Here is a 26,281-nt window from a genome sequence, read left to right as displayed (position 1 = left end):
ATGAGAAGAAACTGAATACCTGATATATTGCTAGTGTGACAACAATTGCTGTGCAACGCAGCTACTTTAGAAAACAGTTGAGCAGTTCCTCAAAATATCACACACAGAGTTACCATATGACCCAGCAATTCTACTTCTGGGTATACACCCAAGAGAAATGAAAATACAGGTCCCCACCAAAACTTATGCACAAATGTTCACAGAAGCATTATCCATAATTGCCAACAAGTTGAAACAACCTGTCAACTGATGAATGGATAAATAAAATATGGTATATCCATACAACAGGATATTATTCTTTAATAGAAAGGAATGAAGTACTGATACATGCTATGACATAAATGAAAATATTATGTGCTAATTACAATTACAAAATGAGGCCAATTACATGAAGCCAATTACAAAATGAAGCCAATTTAAAAAAAAAACACATATTGTATGATTCCATTTACATGAAATGTCCAGAACAGGTAAATCCATAGAAACAGAAAGTAGATTAATAGTTTTCAGGAGTTGGGGGAAGAGAAAAATGGGGTGTGACTGTTAAAAAGATATATGGTTTCTTTTTGAGGTGATGATTCCAATGGTTCAAGACATACACTTGCATTGGGGTAGTGTTTCTGTGTATTAAATGGTTCTCTCTCCATCTCTTTTCTACAGCTCTAATGCCAAAGGTCAAGGCAGTCTCAAAAAAAAAAAGAAAAAAAAAAATCTTGACTGTCTCACTAACCACTCACCTTTCCCTTTACCTTCTATAAAACAGAAGCAAGAAGTAGACTTCAGGCAGACTCGTTTAAAGAACTTCTCTCTTGCAATGTCCCAATCATCCCTCTCTCCAGAGCCAGGCTAGCAATTGTCTAGGCGTACTCTAGCTAGATATTAAGAACAAACATAATATTTTCTAGGTATAAAAGAAGAGCATTATATAAAGTTTTTGAAAATCACAGTGCTGTGGTCTAGCTTGTTCTAGTTCTCTGCATTGGCAGTTCTCTGTCAATGGTAATTTGCCTCCCTTGCCCATCAGTATCCCTGGCATACAAATTCCAATGAAAACCTGGTCAGAAGCACTAATTCACTTTGGTCATGATTCAGTTAATACCCTAAGCACATACCACCTAAAAGCACCTCAATCCCACCCAATTTCTAACAAGGATTGAAATTTGGTAATAACTTTATTGTTATTATTTTGATCATTATCATAACTGATCCCAGACACTGTACCAAATTACTTCAAAGTTAGAAATGTACCACTTGCTACAGAAAAGAAAAATGAAGAGAAACTTGAGCATATAATCAAGCAGTTGATTAAGCCTAGTAAGCCATATGAATGACACCAACAATAAAGTTTAATGGCACATTTAAGTTTTGTGCAGATCATAATTGTACTGCAAACAAGGCATTTAAGTACCACTCAAATCCAGTATCTACTGACAGTGCACTCCTTACTATTTATTCAAGGGGAAAATTTCAGTGAAGTCTCATTTTACCTAAATGTGTTAACAAGTGGGAATGTAATTTACATGCCTTCAGAATAGATTTTTTTTTTTTTTTTTTTTTTGCTTCTAGAATTTCCCAATTCTTTATGGAGTGATAATACTTTATAGCATTTCATGTTTGTGTATTTAAATAATCCTCACATGCTGACACCAACAGGGGTATAAACTCAGAGAACTCTTGAGGCTCCATATTGCTGTGATACTACAAATATCTGATCTTAAAAAAAGAGAATTAGAAATCTGAAACTTCAAGTCACATTTTTAAACTACATATAAGTTACAGTGGTTATTTACTTTATTAACAAAGGACTTGAAGCAGGAAAATTCTCCTGTTCCAAAACCAATCAAAGAGCTCCAAATCCTCCTTTTTTCTACAAAATATTTTTTCCCCACAAAAGACAACCATTGCTTAGCCATACTGTTAGTTACAGGAAATAAACTCTGTGACACTGAAGTTGCCAACACAAGGACACTTTGCTGAATGTTAGCCATTTATGTTATGAGACCTATGCTTAAACACAGTATGCCAAATGGCTCTCATTACTATTTTCTACATAAGCACAAAATGATAAAGTCCCTTCCTATGATCATAAGAGTCAAGAATTTTACAAGTAGACTTCTCCTTCCACTATTACAGCCAAGTCCCCCAAGGAATCTTCCTGTGTAGTAAAACCTAGGAAGCACAATACAAAACATTAGAATATCTATAAATTCCACTCATGAATATAAAGAAAGAAAGCCATAATAACTTCAACATCTGCAGAAAAAGCATTTGATAAAATTCAAAATCTGTATTTGGAAAAAAAGTCATAGAAAACTAGGAATCAAAGGAAACGTCTGTAAGCTGACAAAAAGGTTAAAAAAACAAAAATAACCACTTACAACAAAATTACTCTTAATGATAAAATATTTATAAAAGTCTCTTCAAAATCCAGAACCACAAACGAATGCCCATCGTTATCACTTTACTATTACCACTTCTAGTCAAAGTTTGTTTGACATTCTATCCAATGCAGTAGGACATCGAAAATAAATAAAAACATAGTAACAATTTTAAAAAGGAAATCAAAGTTATCATTATTTTCAAATGACATAACTATCTAAAACAACAACAACAACAAAAAAAAACAAAAAGAATCAAGAAACAACGTCCTCTAAAATTAAAAAAAAAAACACGAATCTCTGTATCATTAGGCATAAAAAGAGAATTCAACAAGATGGTTTGCTCTAAGATTTATATTAAAAAAACAAGTATATTTACAAATACTAGCAATAATCAGTTATAAAGCACAGTTTTTTAATACATCATTAATAATAGCAAAAACTGGCCAGGCGCGGTGGCTCATGCCTGTAATCCCAGCACTTTGGGAAGCCAAGACGGGTGGCTCCACCTAAGGTCAAGAGTTCAAGACGGGTCCGGTCAATATGGTGAAATCCCATCTCTACTAAGTATACAAAAATTAGCCAGGCATGGTGGCAGGCACCTGTGATCCCAGATACTTGGGAAGCTGATGCAGGAGACTCACTTAAACCCAGGAGGCAGAGGTTGCAGTGAGCCAAGATCACACCACTGTGCTCCAACCTGGGCAACAGGAGCAAAACTTCGTCTCAAAAAAAAAAGAAAATAGTAGAAATTAAAAACTTACATGATTAAAATAAATCTAACAAAAGATGTTATACCTATATTAAGAAAATGATAAAATGCTACTGAAATACATTAAAGATGACTGAAATATAAAAAATATATTGTATCTATGAATAGAAAGACTCACTAGTGTAACAATATCAATTTTCCTCTACTTTATATGTAGATTCAAGGCAATTCTACTCAAACCCCAAAATGTTTTTCATAGAACTTGAAAAACTAATTCAAAGTCATATGGAAAGAGAATCGTCAAGAACTGATAAGACACTCCTAAAGCATATGATAGGAAGAATTGCCTTGCCAGGTTTCACAGTAATTAAGAAAGCATGCCATTAATACTAGCATAAACAAATTGACAAATAGAACAAGATGGAACTCCAAAACAGCCACATAACAGATCCATATGACACAATCATATCACTAGGGAAAACAGGGACGTTTTTAACAACTGGAAAAACTGGTTAACAGCACAGTTATGAAAAGAAAAAGAAAAAGAAAGAAATTGGACACCTCTCTCACTCTATACATGATTAATTTCAAATGGTTTAAGGGTATAAATGTGAAACTCAAACTTTAAACCTCTTAGGGAAAAATACAGTAGACTACTACTTTGATGTTTGGGCAAAGAAAACAACCACAATGAAATATTTACACTCATTAGAAAAAATTTAAAAGTCTGACAATACCAAAAGTTAAAAAGAATGCAGAATAATACAGATTCTTATTCACGTTTCTGGTCAAAAGATAAATTAAACTACTCTTGAAAAAACTAGCATGGGATATCCAAGTTAAATATTATCATAATCTTCAATCCAGCAATCTCACACCTTGGTTCACTACCTGGTCTTATACATGTACATCAGGGGGCAGACATAAAAATGTTCACAAAATGTTTCCATCATCAAAACGGTCAATTTATTCATTATCTGGAACTACATAACAAATTACCTCAAAACACAGTGTCACAAAACAACAATAAATATTTGTAAAATCCCAGTTTCTGTAGATCAGAAATTTGGGAGCAGCTCAGCTGGGAAGTTCTCAATCAAGTTCATGAGATTGCAATCAAGATATTGGCAAGTTCTGCAATCATCTGAAGGTTTGACTGGGGACAGAGGATTCACTTTCAAGATGGCTCACTCACATAGATAAATGATTGGTACTGACTGTTGTTACAGACCTCCCATACTCAAACAGATCTGTACAGAAGCCCATGTTTGGGGGCTTTCTCAAGAAAGATAGATCCGGAAAAGCTGAAGAAGTCTCACCATCATTTCCTTGACATCCCACTGGCAGAAGAAGGCCCTACTCAATGTGAGAGAAGTTTATACAGAGGCATGAATATCAAGAAGCAAGGATCACTGGAGACCATCTTGTAATTTGGCTACAATAAACGGAAAAAAACTGTTCTCCAATTATAGGAGAGCAAATATACTGTTGTACATTAACAGGGCAAAGATAAGTATTACACAGTAGAAAAATGAAGCACAACTACATTCAAAAACATAGATGAATTTTCCAAAAATACTAGTGAGGAAACCAAATCTTAGAACATTACATACAGAACAATATCATTTATATTGAGCTAAACTAAAACAAATTATTAGTATCACATATTGTGATAAAACCATAAGAAAAATCAAGAGAAAAAGTAAATGCAAAATTCAATAGCTATTACCACTGGGAAAGAACAGAGGGCATGAGATGGGAAGAAGTACATAAGTCAATGCAAGTTATTGATAGTGTTTTGAGTCTTGGATTTGGTGGTAAATTTACAGGTGCTGATTATATTATACTCTATAACTTGCATAAGCATTACAGATATGGAGGCCACTTTTATATCAGTATATCACATACATATAATCAACAATAACCTTGGTTGTACACAATCTTTTTTATCAACAATATATTCTTTAAATAAGTGACAAAAATATTAACAAAAAATACAGTCACACAACACATAACAACATTTTGGTTAATGACAGAATGCATACTAAGACAGTTGTCCCACAGGATTATAATGAAGCTGAAAAATTCCTACCACCTAGTAACATCATAGCTCGCATAACATCATGATACAACACATTACTCATGTGTTTGTGGTGATGCTGGTGTAAACAAACGTACTGCACTGCCAGTCATGACGAAGTTTAGCATATACAAATATGTATAGTACATAGATACTTGATAAAGATAATAAACGACTAGGTGACTGTGTTTTGTTTTTGTTTTTCTGACATGGAGTTTTGCTCCTGATGCCCAGGCTGGAGTGCAATGGCACGATCTTGGCTCACTGCAACCTCCGCCTCCTGGATTCAAACGATTCTCCTGCCTCAGACACCTGAGTAGCTGGGACTACAGGCGCCCACCACCACGCCTGGCTAATTTTAGTATTTTTAGTAGAGATGGGGTTTCACCATGGTGGCCAGGCTGGTCTCGAACTCCTGACCTCAGGTGATTCACAAGTCTCAGCCTCCCAAAGTGCTGGGATTAGGGATTACAGGAGTGAGCCACTGACCCCTTCTGGTGACTATGTTTTTACTACACAATACTTTTTATGTAAAGTGTACTACTTGGACTTATTTAAAAAATAAAAAAGTTAACTGTAAAACAGCCTCAGGCAGGTCCTTCACGAGGTAGTCCAGAAGAAGGCATTGTTATCATAGGAAATAGCAGCTCCATATGTGTTGCTGGCCTGAAGATCTTCCAGCGGGACAAGACGTAGAGGTGGAAGACAGTGTTACTGATGATCCTGACCCTGGGTAGGCCTGGGCTAACATGTACGTTTGTATCTTCATTTTGGCAAAAATATTTTAAAAATAAACTTTGAAAATAGAAAAAAGTTTATAGAATAAGGATATAAAGAAAGAAAATACTTTTGTACAGCTGAACAATATGTGTTTTAAGCTAAGTATTATTACAAAACGTCAAAAAGTTGATGTGGCGTGGTGACGCACTTTGTAATTCCACCTACTCGGGAGGCTAAGGCAGGAGGATGGCTTGATCTCAAGAGTTTGAATCTGCAGTGAGCTATGATCATCCACTGCACTCCAAATGGGCAGCAGAATAAAATCCTGTCTCTTTAAAAAAAAAAAAAAATTTTTTTTTAGTTTTAAAATTTATAAAGTAAAAAAGTTACAGTAAGCTAGTTTATTATTGAATAAAACTAGTTGCATGTATTTCATGTAGCCTAAGTGTACAGTGTTTACAAAGTCTACAGTAGTATAAAGTAATGTCCTAGCCCTTCACATTCACTCACCACTCACTCACTCACTCACTCACTCAAAGCAACTTCCAGGCCTGCAAGCTCCATTCATGGTAACTGGTCTATAAATGCGTTCCTTTTAAAAAAATATTTCATACTATATTTTCACTGTACCTTTTCTATGTTTATATATGTTTAAATAAATTCCATTGTGTTACCATTGCCTATGGTATTCAGCACAGTAACATGTCATATAGGTTTGGAGCCTCGGGGCAATATATACCATATGTAGCCCAGGTATGTATTAGACTATAACATCTACACGTGTGTAAGTACACTCTATTCTGTTCGCACAACTATGAAATCACCTAACAACACATTTCTCAGAAAATATTCCCAACATTAAGTGACTCATGATCATACACAATTTCAGTGGCATTGCCTTTTATAATTTGTTCTTTGGGGCATTTTTCTTAGGGATAATGCTGACAGTCCCACTCCATCTATTTAGTGAGAAAGTTGGAGGTTCTGCTGATGAGTAAAACTGATAGAAGCAGTTATTTTTTTAAAAAAGGATAAACAGGTATTGGGTAAACCTCAGAGCAGCTATATATCAATAACATATTGTTACTAAAACCCAATTGATTCCTTACCTGTTCTGAAACGGAACTAGTATTTTGAGTGAAAATTTATTACCTCAGAAACTTTTACATCAGCTACTACAAAAGACAAACTATAAATATTGTTTAAAACTTGACTTAAAAAATAATAATGTCCTACATCTTATAATATTTTAAAATGCAACTACTGGGCCAGGCACAGTGGCTCACACCTATAACCCCAGCACTTTGGGAGGCCAAGGCGGGAGGATTGCTTGAGGCCAAGAGTTCAAGACCAGCCCTGGCAACATAGCAAGACAGTATATCTACAACAAATTTAAAAATTAGGCAGATGCATTGGCATGTGCTTGTAGTCCCAACTACTTGGGAGGCTGAGGCAGCAGATATCAGGTGTTTGACATTACACTGAGCCATGATCATGCCACTGTGCTCCAGCCTGGGCAACAGAGCAAGACCCTGTCTCAAAAAACTCATAAAATGTAAAATAAAATACAATACAACTAAGCCCTTCTGAAAATGTCAAGTGTCATTTAAGCATTTTTCTTTGTCTGGCATATTTCCACTAGTAAGTATAATAAGTAAAATCAGCCTTTGAATATGTTTAAGAAATTAAATTTGTAAAAATGCTGGGCTAAGGGGCAGTTATAAGCACCTTGCAAATGAAAAATGAAGGCTGAGAATTCAATTCAAAATAATCTGTCCCTTTGGTTGCTAAAGGATGGGTTCATTTAATTATAAAAGAATATTTCCCACAGACGGTTATCTCTCAGTCTTTCAACATGATGTAAAAATGGACTTCAATTCCAAGAAAAAAATAATAATTTTCCTTGTTTTTCCAAAATAAGGTGAAAAAGGAAAATGCTGTAACAGCAGCCACTGGAGGGAGGACTGGATGTTAGAATAAGAATAAAACAAGCATAAAACATTTATTTGGTGCTTTGTCTGAACATAACATTTTGTTAAACTCATTTCTATTTGTTTAAGTGACAAATGCTGAAAATACTGCTTTTTCTGCATGAGAGTTAAACTTCCTTTCACTGAAAAACAGATGTTGTTTCAAGTGTCCTTTATTGGTACACAAATCAGCAGTGAGAAAATTATAAAGCTGCCTGGACTGACAAAGAACTAGCACTATCGCTTAGTCTAAGAATATATTTAAAGGCCTATGCTTAACTTTAAATGTCTATATTTTTGTTCCTTTGAAATACCATCCACTCAGTTTGCTAGAAGACCTCAGGTACTATTTTGTCTTTAAATAAATACCTGAAATCTGGCTAACGATAAATTAGGACACCTTTTTAAAAACCTGTGTCATTGCTCTCAATGTGGTTAACGGGTTTTGTTTTTACTAAAAATACTCATATATTTTAATAATTATTGGTTTAAAACCATTTATACACACACACACACACACACACACACACACACACACACACACACACACACCCCCCAGAGGGATCCCAGAGTAAGCTGTAAGCCTCCAGCGCTTACCTTTTGCAGATAAGTAAGTATACAAACATATTATAATAAAGCAAGTTTAAATGAAGATTCCAAACACAAAATCACAGAACCGAAAGGGAATAGGAGTGAGCTCTTTCACAATTCTGGTTTCTATTGTAATAGTGTTTATACACTATACAATAGATGCCAGGCTTCTGGAAAGTTCTGAAATAATTCCAAACATAGCAAAATCCATTCTTTCCCTTTCAAAATGACTATTTACACAATCATTATTTTGGAGCTGACTTCTTAAACTCAAGAATCCTACTATGATTTAACCAATGAACCAACAAAACTTTCAGTCAGTTCTGAATAAGAGCAACCCAGAAGAAAAAGCAAGAACTAAAACATAAAGAAAAACTCTGGAATAAATATATTAGAGGAGCACGGATGCTTTTCTAATAGATTCATATGACTAGATATTCAATTGAATAAGGAACCCAATCTCAAAAATATGAATTTTTAAAAATGAATCAATATTGATATATTGATTCTTCCTGTCCATGAGCATGGAATGTTTTTCAATTTGTTTGTGTCCTCTCTTATTTCCTTGAGCAGTGGTTTGTAGTTCTCCTTGAAGAGGTCCTTCACATCCCTTGTCAGTTGAATTCCTAGGTATTTTATTCCCTTTGTAGCAATTGTGAATGACAGTTCACTATGATTTGGCTCTCTGTTAGTCTATTATTGGTGTATAGGAATGCTTGTGATTTCTGCACATTGATTTTGTATCCTGAGACTTTGCTGAAGTTGCTTATCAGCTTAAGGAGATTTTGGGGTGAGACGACGGGGTTTTCTAAATATATAACCATGTCATCTGCAAACAGATACAATTTGACGTCCTCTCCTGTTATTTGAATACCCTTTATTTATTTTTCTTGCCTGATTGCCCTGGCTACAACTTCCAATACTATGTTGAACAGGAGTGGTAAGAGAGGGCATCCTTGTCTTGTGCTGGTTTTCAAAGGGAATGTTTCCAGCTTTTGCTCATTCAGTATGATATTGGCTGTGGGTCTGCCATAAATAACTCTTATTATTTTGAGATATGTTTCATCAATACCTAGTTTATTGAGAGTTCTTAGCATGAAGGGGTGTTGAATTTTATCAAAGGCCATTTCTGCATCTATTGAGATAATCATGTGGTTTTTGTCATTGGTTCTGTATATGTGATGGATTACATTTATTGATTTGTGTATGCTGAACCAGCCCTGCATCCCATATCATCACTAAAATTATCATCACTGAATTGCCTAGTAATTTTCTAATTCAGCAATAATTTATTTTCCATGTAAAGAAGGTGCTTCCTTTGGATTTATCAAAATAGGAATGCTTTAACAGTCCTTGAATTTAAAAAAAAAAAAGTAGTGAAAAATTAGCTTATGTAATTCAGTTCATTATTAAGGGCTGACCTGACTGAAAGTCTTTCTTCATTTCAAGAGAGAAAGAGAAAGGAAGTGAGCATGCAAGAGAGAAACTTTATATTGCAATTAAAACAGTTAAAAACACAAACACATATGCTTGTTTTGATAAAAATAATTATACGTGTTTCTTGTTGAGGAAATATATCCAGAATAAATAAGGTTGTTTTAAATAAATAGTTTGTTTTCAATTATGAAACTGAAATGTCTAAGTTCTTAGCAGTTATTGCAGTATTACTAATACAAATAAAATTTTACCATTACAATCATTCACTGTTTCAAAATAATGAGTTATTACCTATAAATAATATTCTAGTCACAACCACCATCTGTCAAATACTTAGCACAAACTGATTTAACATATTGGCCACCTTGAAGAAAGTAGTTAAAGACCATGAAAGAACAGATCATTAATGCTTCAAGGCCAGAGGGAAGAGACTCAAATGGCCTCCAGTGAAATCAACTTTGTTCGTAGGCAGTGAAGCCCTGTAAGTCATACTTTATACTGAATGAATAGTGGAGAGTGAGGCAAACTGGAAAATACATTGCTTATCTCAGGGGAGTTCTGACTTGCCACACTGTTCCCATACAGAATGGAGCCACAGTGTGACTAGAACTTCAAAATTTTTCAGGAGAAATCAAAAGCCCAACTTCTACTTAAATTAGATGGAAAGTAATTTTTAAAAATTTAAGATTATGGAGACTCACTTAGTTTGGGGGTCTCCAATTTGTAAACTCTGCTCTATGTAACATTATAGCGAGTATAATTGACTGATATTCTCCTACACAGCTTAGTAACATCTAGGCCAAAAACAGATATACCATTAATAAAAATAAGATTCCAATGATCCAAGAAAATAGTAAACCTTCAGAAAGTAGACTCATATCAAAAATACTTTCCAAAACCAAGCTTTCATCATTCTCTCTACTTTGCAACAGTTGAACTATGACTTGCTTATACTGGCACAGGTGCTGACACCTCTTCAAAGCACTTGGCATTAGAAAAAAAATAGGCAGGGTGCAGTGGCTCACACCTGTAATCCCAGCATTTTGGGAGGGTGAAGCAGGAGGATCGCTTGACTAGCCTGGCCAACATAGCAAAACCTTGTCTCTCCAAAAAAAAAAAAATACAAAAAATTAGCCAGGTGTGGTGGCACATGCCTGTGGTTCCACCTACTCAGGAGTCTGAGGTAGGAAGATTGCTTGAGCCTGGGAGGTCGAGGCTACAGTGAGCTATGATAAAATCTTTAAATATGATAATATTTCCCTCTGCTCTTAGGTCTTTACCATCTATGTATATATCCTTGTGCTTGAAACTTCTTCATTTAAAAATCATGATGTATCTTCCTGTACCACAGCGAAGTCTGGATAGTCTGGTTCCTGATACATCACGACTATCTGGGACTAACTCTAACGTCACTACTGGTAATTCTGTTCCTTGCCAAAACCTAACTCCAAGTCTTATTTTTGTGTTTTTCATTTTTCTCTGCTATACATTTTCTTGAAATCTTATTGGTAAATTTCTATAATGTTATTCCATTTCAATTCTGTAAGTAAAAAACTTAAATGCTTATAATTCAAATATTATACTTAGTTCCTCAAATATGGATTCTGTCCTAGATTTTTCTATTTTCAACTGAAAAGATGTCTACCAAAATGCTTTCACCATGCCTAGAAAACAGTAGGAACATATACACACACATAATTATGGATGAATATATATCTAATAGTTTGAGTTCTATTAGATGCTCCTTTGTTTTTTATACCTAATTGAAACATCCTTTAACTCTACAGCCCTACAAATACCTCAATGTAGCAGGTTATTGTAAATTCATTTTTTAAAATGTTCTAAAGGACACAGCTCCTTAAATCTGTGATAAATCTTATCAGAAGATGAATATTTTCAACTGAACTCCTTTCTAAATGTAGGGGGGAAAGCTGTATTGAATCTTCTTAAAACATGAACACAGGTATATTAGTTTTCCAAAACCTTTCATTTCATCTTTCCTTCTACTTTCATATACCTGTGTTGTTTGCTCAGTCATTTAAGATATATAATCTAAAAGTCCTCATTGAGGTCTTTCTGATACATTTCTTCAAGTTTTTTAATAATTTCAGATGGCTCAACTTTAAAAGGAATATATAGGAAACCGTGCTCTACTAGATCACAAATAATCTAACTGCTGGTTAACAACAACAACAAAGACTAGCTATCAATTAGTACATTAATCTGCTTGAGCGGCCATACAAAATACTACACATTGGGTGGGTTAAACAACAGAAATTTGTTTTCTTACAGTCTGGAGGCTAGAAGTCCCAGAAAAAGATACAAAAGGACCAGTTTCTGGTGAAGACTCTCTTTCTGGCTTTCAGAAGACTGCATTCTTACTGGATAAAGGGAGAGCTCTCTGTTGTCTCTTCTTATAAGGACACTAATCCTAGTGGATCAGGGTCCCATCCTTATGACCTCATTTAACCTTAATGACCTCCTTACTCCAAATACAGCTACACTGTATGTTATGGCTTCAATATATGAATTATGGGGAAATTCAATTTAGTCAATAGCATTCTGCCACCGGCCTCCTCAAAATTCATGTCCTTATCACACGCAAAATGCATTCATTCCATCCCAACAGCCCCAAAAGTCTTAACTGATTCCATCATCAACTCTAATGCCTAATGTCCAAAGTTTCATCTAAGTATTATCTAAATTAGGTATGGATAAGAATGAGGTATGATTCACCCTAAGGCAAAATTCCTCTCCAGCTGTAAACCCGTGAAACCTGACAAGTTATGTATTTCCAAAATACAACAGTGGGACAGGGAAACAATAGACATTCCCATTCCAAAAGGGAGACATTAGAAGAAAGAAAAGGGTGATGGGTTCCAAACAAGTGCCAAACTTAGGAAGGCAAATTCCACTCCATCATTACGGTTCAAGAATAATCTCCTTTGGTTTGACACTCTGTTCTGCAGGCCCTCTCTATATTCCAGCTCCAAAGCCACATCTACATTTTTAGGTATTACAGTAACATCCCAATTCATGGTATTACAATTTGTATCAGTCTACTCAGGCTGCCATAACAAAACTGCATAGACTGGGTTGCTTAAACAAGTTAAATTTATTTTCTCACAGCTCTTGAGGCTAGAAGTCCTAGATCAAGGTCCAGGAGGGTTGGTTGGTTTCTGACAAGGGCTCTTTTCCTGGTTTGCAGATTTTTACTTTCTCACCATGTCCTTACATGGTAAAGAGAAAGTGACCAGGAGAATGGCCTCTCTCATGTCTCTTCTTATGAAGACACTAATCCTATGAGGTCAAGGTCCCATCCTCTGACCTCATTTAACCTTAATAAAACCAAACGCAATCATACTGGGTTAGGGTTTCAATATACAAACTGGAGGGACATAATTCAGTCAATAGCAATTAGAAAGGAGAGTATCAGGGGATTGTATTATGTTTAGGGACATTTGTATTATAATAGTCTTGATATTTTCCCCAATATCCTCTCATCTTAGAAGATGCATTACTTCAACAGCATTGTATGTTTATCGCTGCTTTCAAACTGAAAGGCCAATTTTGTCCTAAATTAGAGAAAGAAAGAAGCAGAGAAAGATGATGCAAAGGGTCTTTTGCACCTACAGAGATAGACAGAAAAGTCCACAAAAGAAACTACCCAACTTCTCACACCACTGTAAGTTCAGAGGATTCCCAAAACCATTCTGTTTCCATAATTTGCTGGAAAGACTCACGGAACTCACTGAAAGCTATTCTATTCACAGTTAGTTTATTACAGGGAAAGGATATAGATTAACAGGACAAAGAAAAGAAGCACATAAGACAGACTAGGAAGGTACCAAACATGGAACTGCCATTGTCCTCTCCCCATGACATCATGGTCACATCATTCTCCTGCTGTCTGTTTAACAACACACACAGAGTACTGCCAACTAGGAAGGCTAACAGAAGACAGAGTATTCAGTGTTTTTCTTGGGCTCTGTTACTTAGGCATGAATGACTAATTAACTGTCTATATGGTTGAGGTCAGCCTCCAGGTTAACTGATATTACTTAACCAAAAGCCCCACCCTAAGTCACATAGTTAGTATTTCTGGCATGGGCAGCCCCGACCTGAAGACTATAACAGACGTAGCCAGCCCCAATCCTCAATCACACCATTAGTGTGGCCCAAGGCATTATCATCCATAAAGTGAGGGCAAAGGCCAGACTTCTGTTTGGGCAAGATTATGTTTTTTACTAAATAGAAGATAAGAGTAACCACTCAATAGTTCCTGCTGCTTACAGAGGCAAGTCCAAGCTCCTCGGCAAATTATACAGGCCTTCTCTGCCCACATCTTATGCACACACACACATAGCCATGATGTGGCTCCTATTTCCTCCTTCAACTCCATCTCTCACTACAATCAAATTTTCTCCTCTAGTAACTGCAAATTGCTTTTTGTTTTTGCAAACATCAGACTGCTAAGAGCTATTTCTTCTATCTAGAATGTCTTTCTGCTTTATTTTAAATGATCCATCCTTAGGTTCTCAACTTAAGGATAATTTTCTCCAACCCCAGGAAAAGCCTTACAACACTCCCATAGTATCCTATACATACTTCCATCTATTGTAATACAAAACATTATACTAAAGTCTTACCTTCATAGCAGACACCCAACCAGAAGGTAATATCCTAAATATGAAGTCCAGATTGCCTTATGACTAGGTATACATCTATTACTGATTCGAATAACTGAAAATCTGCCTGACTCTTGCCATGTTTTTTTTCCCTTATCTAGATCTTAGGCCTTTCTCTGTTCATTTATCTCTCCTGCTCTCCATCTCTTCTGAGACCAGAGTCTTATCCCCATTTAGCCAATCCCTACTGAAAGAAATCCTTTCTTTTTTATCCCAACATCCTCAACCTGCCTGATCTGACCTTTCTTCCCATCAATTCTCAGATATGACCATTTAATCAAAGTATTCAAATTACATCAGAGTGTATTAAACCAAATGGATCAAGATTATTAACAAAATTCCAAACTACTTAATTCCAGAGTCATTTCCATAGTACAGGCAAAAATGATGATAACAAGAAGAATGGGTAATTCAAATCAAGAGAGTATCTAATCTAACAATTAATCTTTTCACATTTTTTACTTGCCTCATCTTAGGTTATAGTCTTGATCACAATTGTAGCTTGCTCCACATTTTATATAAGCACATAAAACTAAGCTATGCTTTGTAGAGGAAAGGGGTATCACTTGTATGTCTTCATTAACTTGGATATTTACTCTGAATTATTCTTTTTAATACAAATAGTGTGTCTCCTGAGGTACAAGTACCTTTTCTACTGTTTTCTTATACTAGATTACATATGATGGCAATATGATTGGCAGGGAATAGGAATACTAGCTATATCCCAAGTAGTTAGTAGTTATACTGGTGGTTATAATCATTCCTGTAAAGAGCTATTAAAGGGCCTTACAAGGGCCCAAATCCACAGTCTTAGTCTTGTTAGCACCTCTTTAACTTCTGAGCAAAGCAAGGCTTGGTACATTATCAATCTAGACTACGATTAAAATAAATATACAAAGAAAGAAGAGCCACAATGGCCGGCTAGATGGAGGAAGAGCTTCTCCCATCTAGAGAAGAGACCATCAAGAACACCAGCAAACTTCAAGAAAATCTTTGGAAGGAAGGCATTGAGAGTGAACAGAGAAAGGACACAGACCCTGGACTGAAGGAGAAGGAAGCTGGGAACTCAACACAGGGTTGCCAAGCACCAGGATTCATTTCTGGCCTTGAGTAGCTCCTGGAGAAGGAGTGAGTTCAATAGGTGTGGAGTGGCCTACTCTCACCATGGACCTCCAGAATCCTAGCTACACGAGACCTGATGACCCCCATGGACATTTGAGCTAGCAGGGAGAACTGCTTGGAGAAATGGCAGGGACAGGACTCCAGCCTGTGCAGAGCTCAGAGGCTTTGGCATGGAAATGGCTACAGTGGAGCACAGTTGGGGATGGCTATCACCGAAAGCTCATCATGCTCCTCTACGCGGCTTTAGCATATATTGACTGTCAGGCCTGGACAGAACAGGGCTAACTTGCCTGGGGGACACAGCCAGTCTGATCTGAGCACCCCCACCCTGTCTGCCAGCCTCTACCAGTCACTGCCTGGCCAGATAAGCTTGCACCATAGTCTCAGATATCCAACAGGGGCACTTCCCAATGGCCACCGCCACAGCTCATCAGCTGGCAGATGTCACCTAACCATCAGAGAACTTCTGCAGATGGGCTCTGATATGGTTTGGCTATGTCTCCACCCAAATTTCATCTTGAATTCCCATGTGTTGTGGAAAGGACCCAGTGGGAGGTAATTGAATCATGGGAGAGTGTCTTTCCCATGCTGTTCTCATGATAGTAAGTCTCACAAGATCCGATGGTTTTAAAAATGGGAGTTTCCCCGCACAATCTCTCTCTTCGCCTGCTTCCATCCATGTACGATGTGACTTGCTCCTCCTTGCCTTCCACCATTATTGTGAGGCCTCGCCAGCCATAAGTAACTATAAAACCATTAAACCTCTTTATTTTGTAAATTGCCTGGTCTCAAGTACATCTTTATCAGCAGCATGAAAACAAACTGATACAGGCCCCTGTCAGCACACACCCGCCCACAGCCTCCCCCCACTGCTTTGCCAGTATGCACATGCCTACAACCTCTCTCCACTGCTAGTGCACAAGAACACAGACCCTTCTGTCACTGGCCTAATGAAGGGCTTTTGTCAGCACCCTCCATGGGAGTGCTGCTACCAGTGAACTGGGAACACCTCAGCTCCTCCAGCACAGCAGGTGCTTAACCTCAGGGGGTCAGAGAACAAAGCTGTGGGCCCGGTCACAACCCTCCAGGGTTAAAGCATGCAGCCCAGGAGTGCTGAGCTGAACCTTGGTCTCCTGAAATCATCCAGAAATGAAGACAGCTGACTGAAACCAACTTAAAGAACAGTCAAACCCTCAAAGGCATCAAGAAGTATAAAAGCAAAAAGGCCCATCCAAAGGACAGCAACAACAAAGATTAAAGGAACATCCGGCCACAAAGATGAAGAACCACAGGAAGGACTCTGGCAACTCAAAAAGTCAAACTGTCTCTTGGACCACAGCACAATAAAAATGTAAGTCAACACAATGAAAATCACTCAAAACCATACAAATACATAAAAATTAAACAACACGCTCCCAAATGACTTTTGGGTACATAATGAAATTGAGGCGGAAATCAAGAAGTTCCTTGAAAATAATGAGAACAAAGATAGAACATACCAGAATCTCTGGGACATGACTAAACAATGTTAAAATGAAAATTCAAAGCATTAAATGCCCACATCAAAAAACTAGAAACATCTTAAATTAACAACCTAACTTTACAACTGAAAGAATGAGAGAAACAAGAGCAAATCAACCCCAAAGCTAGAAGACAAGAAATAACAAAAATTAGAGCTGAACTGAAGGAAATCAAAACACAAAAAACCATTCAAAAGATCAACAAATTAAGGAGTTGATATTTTGGAAAAAAAAAAAAAATAGGCCACTAGCTAGGCTAATTAAGAAGAAAAAAGAGAAGATCCAAATAAACACAATTAGCGATTACTAAGGGAATGTTACTACTGACCCCACAGAAACAAAAACAACCATCAGAAACTACTATTAACATCCCTCTACGCAAACAAACTAGAAAACCTAGGTATGATGGATATATTCCTGGACATATGCACTCTTCCGAGACTGAGCCAGAAAGACACAGATTCCCTGAACAGACCATTAACAAGCTCCAAAATTGAATCACTAATAAATAGCCTACCAACCAAAAAAAGCCCAGGACCTGATGGAGTCACAGCTAGATTCTACCAGATGTACAAAGAAAAGCTGGTACCATTCCTACAGAAACTATTCCAAAAAACTGAGGAGGATGGACTTCTCCCCAACTCACTCTATGGGGCCAGCCTCACCTTGATCTAAAATCTGACAGCGAAACAACAAAAAAAGAAAACTTCAGGCCAATATCTTTGATGAACACTGGTGCAAAAACCCTCAACAAAATACGTGCAAACCAAATCCAATAGCACATCAAAAAGCTAATCTACCATGATCAAGGACGCTTCATTCCCAGGATGCAAGGCTGGTTCAACATACGAAAATCAATAAATGTGATTCATCACATAAACAGAACTAAAGACAAAAGCCATATGGTTATTTCAACAGGCTTTTGATAAAATTCAACATCCCATCATGTTAAAAATTCTCAATAAGCTAGGTATTGAAGGAACATACCTCAAAATAATGAGACACATCTATGAAAAACCCACAGTCAACATTACATGGAATGGGCAAAAGCTGGAAGTATTCCCCCGAAAAACGGCACAAGATAAGGATGCCCTCTCTCACCACATCTATTCAACTTAGTATTGGAAGTCCTAGCCAGAGCAATCAGATGAAAGGAAGAAATAAAGGGCATCCAAATAGGAAGAAAGTCAAACTACCTGTTTGCAGATGACATGATTCTATATTGAGAAAACCCCATAGTATGAGTCCAAAAGCTCCTTCAGCTGATAACTTCAGCAAAGTTTCAGGATACAAAATCAATGTACAAAAATCAGTAGCATTCCTGTATACCAACAACAACCAAACTGAGAGCCAATTCAGAATGGCCATCCCATTCAAAACTGCCACACACACACACAAATATCTAGGAATACAGCTAATAAGGGAGGGTGAAAGATCTCTACAATGAGAATTACAAAACACTGCTGAAAGAAATCAGAGATGACACACAAATAAATGGAAAAACATCCCATGCTGGTGGAAAGGAAGAATCAATATCATTAAAATGGCTACTGCCCAAAGCAATTTACAGATTCAATGCTATTCCTATCAAACTACCAAAGGCATTCTTCACAGAACTAGAAAAAATTATTTTAAAATTTTTATGGAACCAGAAAAGTAATTTTATGGCTCAAATAGCCAGCACAATACTAAGCAAAAAGAACAAAGCTGGAGTATCATGTTACCTGACTTCAAACCATACTACAAGGCTACAGGGATCAAAACAGCATAGTATGGGTACAAAAACAAGTATATAGACCAATAGAACAGAATAAAGAGCCCACAAATAAGGCCACACATCTATGACCATCTAATCTTTGACAAAGCTGACAAAAACAAGAAAAGGGGAAAAGACTCCCTATTCAAAAAATGGTGCTAAGTGGCAAGCCATATGCACAAGTCTAAATCTGGACCCCTTCCTTATACCATATACAAGAATAGACTCAAATGGATTAAAGACTTAAATGTAAAACCCAAAACTATAAAACCCCTGGAAAACAACCTAGGCAATACCATCCTGGACCTACGAATGGGCAAAGAATTCATGACAAAGACACCAAAAGCAATCACAACAAAAGCAAAAACTGACAAATGGAATCTAATTAAACTTAAGAGCTTCTGCACAGCAAAAGAAACTATCAACAGAGTAAACAGACAACCTACATAATGGGAAAAAAATCTGTCTTAGTCAGATGCATAGTTGGCAAAAATCAAGATTCAGGAGAAAGTCCAGCATCCACAAGGAACTTAAACAACATTGTAAGAGAAAAACAAACAACCCCATTAAAAAGTAAACAAAAGACATGAACAGACACTTCTTAAAAGACATACATGTACACAAAAAGCATATGAAAAAAAGCTCAATATCACTGATCATTAGAGAAATGCAAATCAAAACCAGAATGAGATACCATCTCACACCAGTCAGAATGGTTACTATTAAAAAGTTAAAAAATAACATATGCCAGCAAAGTTGTGGAGAAAAGGGAACCCTGATACATTGTCGGTGGGAGTGTAAATTAGTTCTACCATTGTGGAAAGCAGTATAGCTTTTCCTCAAAGAGCTAAAAGCAGGGCTACTATTTGATGCTGCAATACCGTCACTGGGTATACACTCAGAGGAAGAATATCTATTATAAGGACACAGGCACGTGAATGTTCACTGCAGTACTGTTCACAACAGTAAAAACATGGAATCAAACTAAATGCCCATCAATGACAGACTGGATAAAGAAAATGTGGTAGATACACACCATGGAATATTACGCAGCCATAAAAAAAAATGAGATCATGTCTTCTGCGGGAACATGGATGAAGCTGGAGGCCATCATCCTTAGCAAACTAACACAGTAACTGAAAACCAAATACTGCATGTTCTCACTTATAAATGTGAGCTAAATTAGGAGAACTGATGAACATAAAGAAAGTAACAATAGACACTGGGGTCTACTTAAGAGAGGGAGGTGAGGAGGAGGGCAATGTGCAGAAAAGATGACTATTGGATACTGAGCTTAATACTTGGGTGATGTAATAATACATACAACAAACCCTATGACACATGTTATCTATGTAACCAACCTACACATGTATCCCCAAACCTAAAATATTTTTTTTTAAAAAAAAAGGAATAACCAGGAAAAAAAGAATACTAAAGCCCTCCCCATCACAGTATAATAATGAATAATTACAAAATGAAACTTTCCTCCTGAAAATTAGCTTTAACTATGTTATAGCATAGGAAATAATAAATATCAATAATTCCAAAGTAAAAAAAAAGTCAGCATGTTTTCCTACCTCCAAATGACTGCACCACCTGCCTAAGAATGGTTCTTAACTAGTCTGAAATTATAGACATAGAATTCAGAATGCGGATGGCAAGGAGAATCATCAAGATTCAGGAGAAAGTTGAAACCCAATCCAAGGAATCCAAGGAATCCAATAAAACAATACAAGAACTTAAAGATGAAATAGTCATTTTAAGAAGGAACCAAACTGATCTGATAGAGCTGAAAAACTCACTAAAAAAATTTCATAATACAATCAGAAGTGCTCAGAATAGACAAAACTGAGGAAAGAATCTCAAAGTTCAAAGACCAATTCTTCAAATGAACTCAATTAGACAAAAATAAAGGCAAACGAATAAAAAGAATGAACAAAAACCTCCTAAAAATATGGGATTACGTAAACAGACCAAACATATGACACACTGGCATTCCTGAAAGACAGAGACAGAGAGAAAGCAACTTAGAAAACATAATTAAAAATTATGAAAATTTCCCTAACTTTTCTGGGGAGGTAGACATTCAAATTCAGGAACTGCAGAGAACCCCTATAAGATGCTATTCAAGACAACTATCCTGAAGACAAATAGTCATCAGATTCTCCATGGTCAAAGTAAAAGAAAAAATCTTAAAGGGAGCTAAAAAGAAGGTAGAGGTCACCTACAAAGGGAACCCCATCAGGCTAACAGCTGACCTTTCAGCAGAAACCCTACAAGCCAGAAAAGACTGGGGACCTTTATTCAGCGTTCTTAAAGAAAGGAAATGCTAACCAAGAATTTCACATCCAGCCAAACTATGCTTCATTAAGTGAAAGACAAATAAAATCCTTTTCAGATAAGCAAATACTAAGGGAATTCACTACCACCAGACCTGCCTTGTAAGAGGTCCTTATGGAAGCACTAAACATGAAAATGAAAGGCCATTACTGGCCACCACAAAAACACACTTAAGTATACAGACCATTGACACCATAAAGCAACTACACAATCAAATCTACATAACAAGCAGCTAACAGCACAACAGGATCAAATTTTCACATATCAATACTGACCCTGAATGTAAACGGACTAACTACACCACTTAAAAGACACAGAGTGGCAATTTGAATAAAGAAACAAGACCTAACTATATACCATCTTCAAGAGACCCATATCACATACAATGATACGCACAGACTCAGAGTAAGGGATAGAGAAAAATCTATCAAGCAAACAGAAAACAAAAAAAGAGACAGATTGCTCTTTTAATTTTGTAATTCAAAAAACAGACTTGAAAGCAACAATAATCAAAAAGGACTAAGAAGGGCATTAGATAATGATAAAAGGTTCAATTCAACATGAAAATTAACTATCCTAAATATACATGCATCCAACATTGGAGCACCCAGATTCATAAAATAAGTTCTTAGAGACCTACAAAGAGACTTAGATAACCACACAATAATAGTGGAAGATTAATAGTGGAAGATCTCATCTCGACACCCACTGACAGTACTAGACAGATCATCGAGGCACAAAACTAACAAAGATATTTAGGACCTAAACTTGACACTTGACCAAACGGACCTAACAGACATCTACAGAACACTCCACTCAACTACAACAGAATATACATTCTTCTTATCTGCACATGACACATAATGTAATATTGACCACACACTCAGCCATAAAGGAATTCTCAACAGATTAAAAAAAAAAAAAAAAAAACTGAAATTATACCACACTCTCAACCACAGTACAAGAACAGATCTCCAAAATCATATAATTATGTGGAAATTAAACAATCTGTTCCCTGAATGACTTTGGGTAAACAATGAAATTAAGACAGAATTCAAGATATTTTTTGAAACTAATGAAAACAAAGAAATGACATACCAGATTCTCTGAGACACAGCTAAAGCAGTCTTCAAAGGAAAGTTTATAGCAGTAAACACCTACATCAAGTAGTTAGAAAGATCTCAAATTAACAACCTAACATCACACCTAGAGCAACCAAAAAAAAAAACAAAAAACAAAAAACAAAAGTAAACTAACCTCAAAGCTAGCAGAAGAAAAAACCAAAATCAGAGCTTAACTGAACAAAACTAAGACATGAAAAACTATACAAAAGGTCAATGAAACCAAAACGTGGTTCTCTGAAAGAATAAGACTGACAGACCACTAGCTAGACAAATAAAGAAAAAAAGAAAGAAGTCCAAATAAACACAATCAGAAATGCAAAGTGAAGATTACAACTGACCCCACAGAAATACAAAAAACCCTCGGAGACTATTATGGACACCTCTACCTATACAAACTAGAAAACTTAGAGAAAATGGATAAGTTCCTCAAAACATACAACCTCCCAAGATTGATCAGAAATAAATTGAAACCCTGAACAGACCAATAGTGAATTTCAAAATTGATTCAGTAATAAAAAGCCTACACCCAAAAGCAGCCCTGGAAAAGACATATTGACAGCCAAATTCTACCCAACATATAAAGAAGAGCGGATAACAACCCTACTAAACTATTCCAAAAACTGAGAAGAAAGGACTCCCTGTCAAATCATTCTATGGAGCCAGCATCATTCTGATACCATAACTTTGTAGAAACACAATGAAAAAAGAAAACTTTAGGCCAATATCCCTGATGAATATAGATATAAGAATCCTCAACAAATACTAGCACACCAAAACCAGAAGCACATCAAAAACCTAATCTACCATGATCAAGATGGCTTTATTCCCGTTATACAAGGTTGGGTCAACATATGTAAATCAGTAAACGTGATTCAACACATAAACAAAACTAAAAACAAAAACCACATGATCATCTCAATATATGCAGAAAAGGCATTCGATAAAATTTAACATCACTGCGTGTTAAAAATTCTCAACAAACTAGACACTGAAGGAACATACCTTAAATAAAAAGACCCATCTATGACAAACCCACAGCGAACATAATACTAAATAGGGAAAAGCTAGAGACATTTCCCTTGAAAACCGGAAAAAGGCAAGCATGCCCACTCTCACCACAACTATTCAACATAGCACTGGAAATTTCATCCAAAGCAATTAGGCAAGAGAAACAAATGAAAGGCATCCAAATTAAGAGGAAGTCATACTATCTCTGTTCACAGATGATAATGATTCTATACTTAGAAAACCCCACTCTCTCTACCCAACGGTTCCTAGATCTGATAAACAACTTCTACATAGTTTCAGGATACAAAATCGATGTCAAAAAATCAGTAGCATTTCAGCAATAACGTCCAAGCTGAGAGTCAAATCAAGAATGCAATCCCATTCACAATAGCCACAAAAGAAATAAAATACCTAGGCATACAGCTCAACAGGGAGGTGAAAGATCTCTACAATGAGAATTACAAAACTTTGCTACAGAAATCAGAAACAACACAAATGGAAAGATATTCCTTACTCATGGAGAGGAAGAATTAACATTATTAAAATGGCCATGTTGCTCAAAGCAATTTACAGATTCAATGCTACTCCTATCAAGCTACCAATTACATTTTTCACAGAACTAGAAAAAATATCTAACATTCATATGGAACTGAAAAGCAGCCTGAATACCCAAAACAATCCTAAGCAAAAAGAACAAAGCCAGAGGCATCGCACTATCTGACTTCAAACTATACTACCAGGCTACAGTAACCAAAACAGCGTGGTACTGGGGGAAAAAAAAAAAAAAAAAAAAAAAAAAAAAAAACAGACACATAAAACAATGGAACAGAATAGAGAACCCAGAAATAAAGCCACACACCTAAAACCATCTGATCTTTGACAAAGTCAAAAATAAGCAATGGGAAAAGGACTCCCTATTCAATAAAGAGTGCTGGGATAACTGCCTAGCCATACGCAGAAGATTGAAACTGAACCCTTTCCTTTTACCATACACAAAAATCCATTCATGATGGATTAAAGACTTATATGTAAGGCCTAAAACTATAAACACTCTAAAAGAAAATCTAGGCAATACCATTCTGAACCTAGGCCCTGGCAAAGATTTCATATGAAGACTCCAAAAGCAACTGCAACAAAAACAAAAGTTGAAAAGAAAGACCTAATTAAACTAAAGAGCCTCTACACAACAAAAGAAAGTATCAACAGAGTAAACAGACAACCTACGGAATGGGAGAAAAAATTTGCAGACTATGCATCCTACAAAGGTCCCATAGCCAGGATCTGTAAGGAACTTAAACAAATTAACAAGCAAAAAAAACCCATAAAAAATGGGCAAAGGACATGAACAAATAATTCTCAAAACAAGATATACACATGGCCAGCAAGCATATGAAAAAATGCTCAACATCACTGAGTTTTAGAGAAATGCAAATCAAAACCAAAATAAGAACCATCTCACATCAGTTGGAATGGCTGTTATTAAAAAGTAAAAAAATAACAGCTGCTGATGAGGTTGTGGAGAAAAGTGAATGCTTTTACAGTGGTGGGGGGAATGTAAATTTCAGCCACTGTGGAAAGCAGTTTGGAGATTTCTCAAAGCTAAAACAGAAAGAACTGCCATTCAACTCAACAATCCCATTCCTGGGTACAAACCCAAAGGCATATAAATCATTCCAATAAAAAGACAACATGTACTCATATGGTCATCACAGCACTATTCAAAAAAGCAAAGATGTGGAATCAACCTACATACCCATCAACAATGGACTGAACAAAGAAAATGTGGCACGTATACACCATGGAACACCACACAGCCAAAAAAAAGAATAAAATAATGTCCTTTACAGCAACATGGATGGAGCTGGAGGCCATTATTCTATGTGAATCAATGCAGAAAAAAACACAAATACAAAATGTTCTCACTTACATGTGAGAGCTAAATATTAAGTACACATGGACAAAGGGAACAGTACACAATGGGGTCTACTTCAGGGTGGAGGTTGGGAAGAGGATGAGAATTGAAAAACTACCGATCTGGTCACTGCACATGTACCCCCTGAACTAAAATAAAAATAAAAGTTAGAAAGGAATAAAAGTTTAAAAATAAAATAAAATCTAGTTTCTTAGCAATTTCCAAGTAAAAAAATAAATAAATCTGATATGAAGAAATGGAAATATACAGTAATGCTTTACTTTGATGGTCTTGACAGTGTTATTTTCTCTGAAGCAAAAATTATCTCAATTATGTATATTACAAAAGAGATCATTCCCTCCAAATGGAGACAACAAACAATATTAGAGAAAGCAGCATAGCATTTTTGTCTCTAATTTCTCTGTAACTTAGCTGTGAAACCTTGAGTAAGTCAGTCATCTGCCATCTCATCTGTAGTAAATTAATCAATTTTAATTTGCCAAGGAGTTATAAAATTGTGATACAATTTTTCATTCATTAAACTAAAGCAAAGAAATTGATTTAAATGAGATTTATAACTGAAATAGCTCAACGTAGCACCCCCAAGAGTATCTAATAAATTATGACAGTGTACAAAACATTCAATAGTTTAAAAAAAAAAAAAAAAAAAGACGTTGTTACCTTGAACTTATGGGCAATTGGACATTCTAGATTTTTTTAAATGCCCTTCCTTCTTACCAGATTACACTTACAATTTTTTTTACAGTTTTGGACATTGTTAAATTACACACTCAAATTACTCAATTGAACTCATTATGAATAGAAATTATGTGGCACATGATCTGAACAACTTGGCTCACTGCAACCTCCACCTCCCTGGTTCAAGCAATTCTCCTGCCTCAGCCTCCAGAGTAGCTGGGAAT

At 36.2% G+C, this 26,281-nt stretch overlaps 1 protein-coding gene across 21 annotated transcripts in view; it reads right to left on the bottom strand.

The window, feature by feature from the left end:
- ARB2A (ARB2 cotranscriptional regulator A) overlaps positions 1-26,281 on the bottom strand; it is a 481,957-nt gene that overhangs the window by 453,894 nt on the left and 1,782 nt on the right. For 3 of the 21 annotated variants that reach the window (XM_071097850.1, XM_071097860.1, XM_071097851.1), the window contains exon 2: positions 738-872. The exons of the other annotated variants lie outside the window; for them this stretch is intronic. The gene's annotated coding sequence lies outside the window, so the exon portion shown is untranslated. The remainder of the gene's footprint in view (positions 1-737; positions 873-26,281) is intronic. 21 annotated transcript variants of the gene reach the window in all.

Source organism: Macaca nemestrina, chromosome 6 (assembly GCF_043159975.1).
Source record: "Macaca nemestrina isolate mMacNem1 chromosome 6, mMacNem.hap1, whole genome shotgun sequence".
Classification (NCBI taxonomy): Eukaryota; Metazoa; Chordata; class Mammalia; order Primates; family Cercopithecidae; genus Macaca; species Macaca nemestrina.
This window is presented reverse-complemented; position numbering and strand designations above follow the sequence as displayed.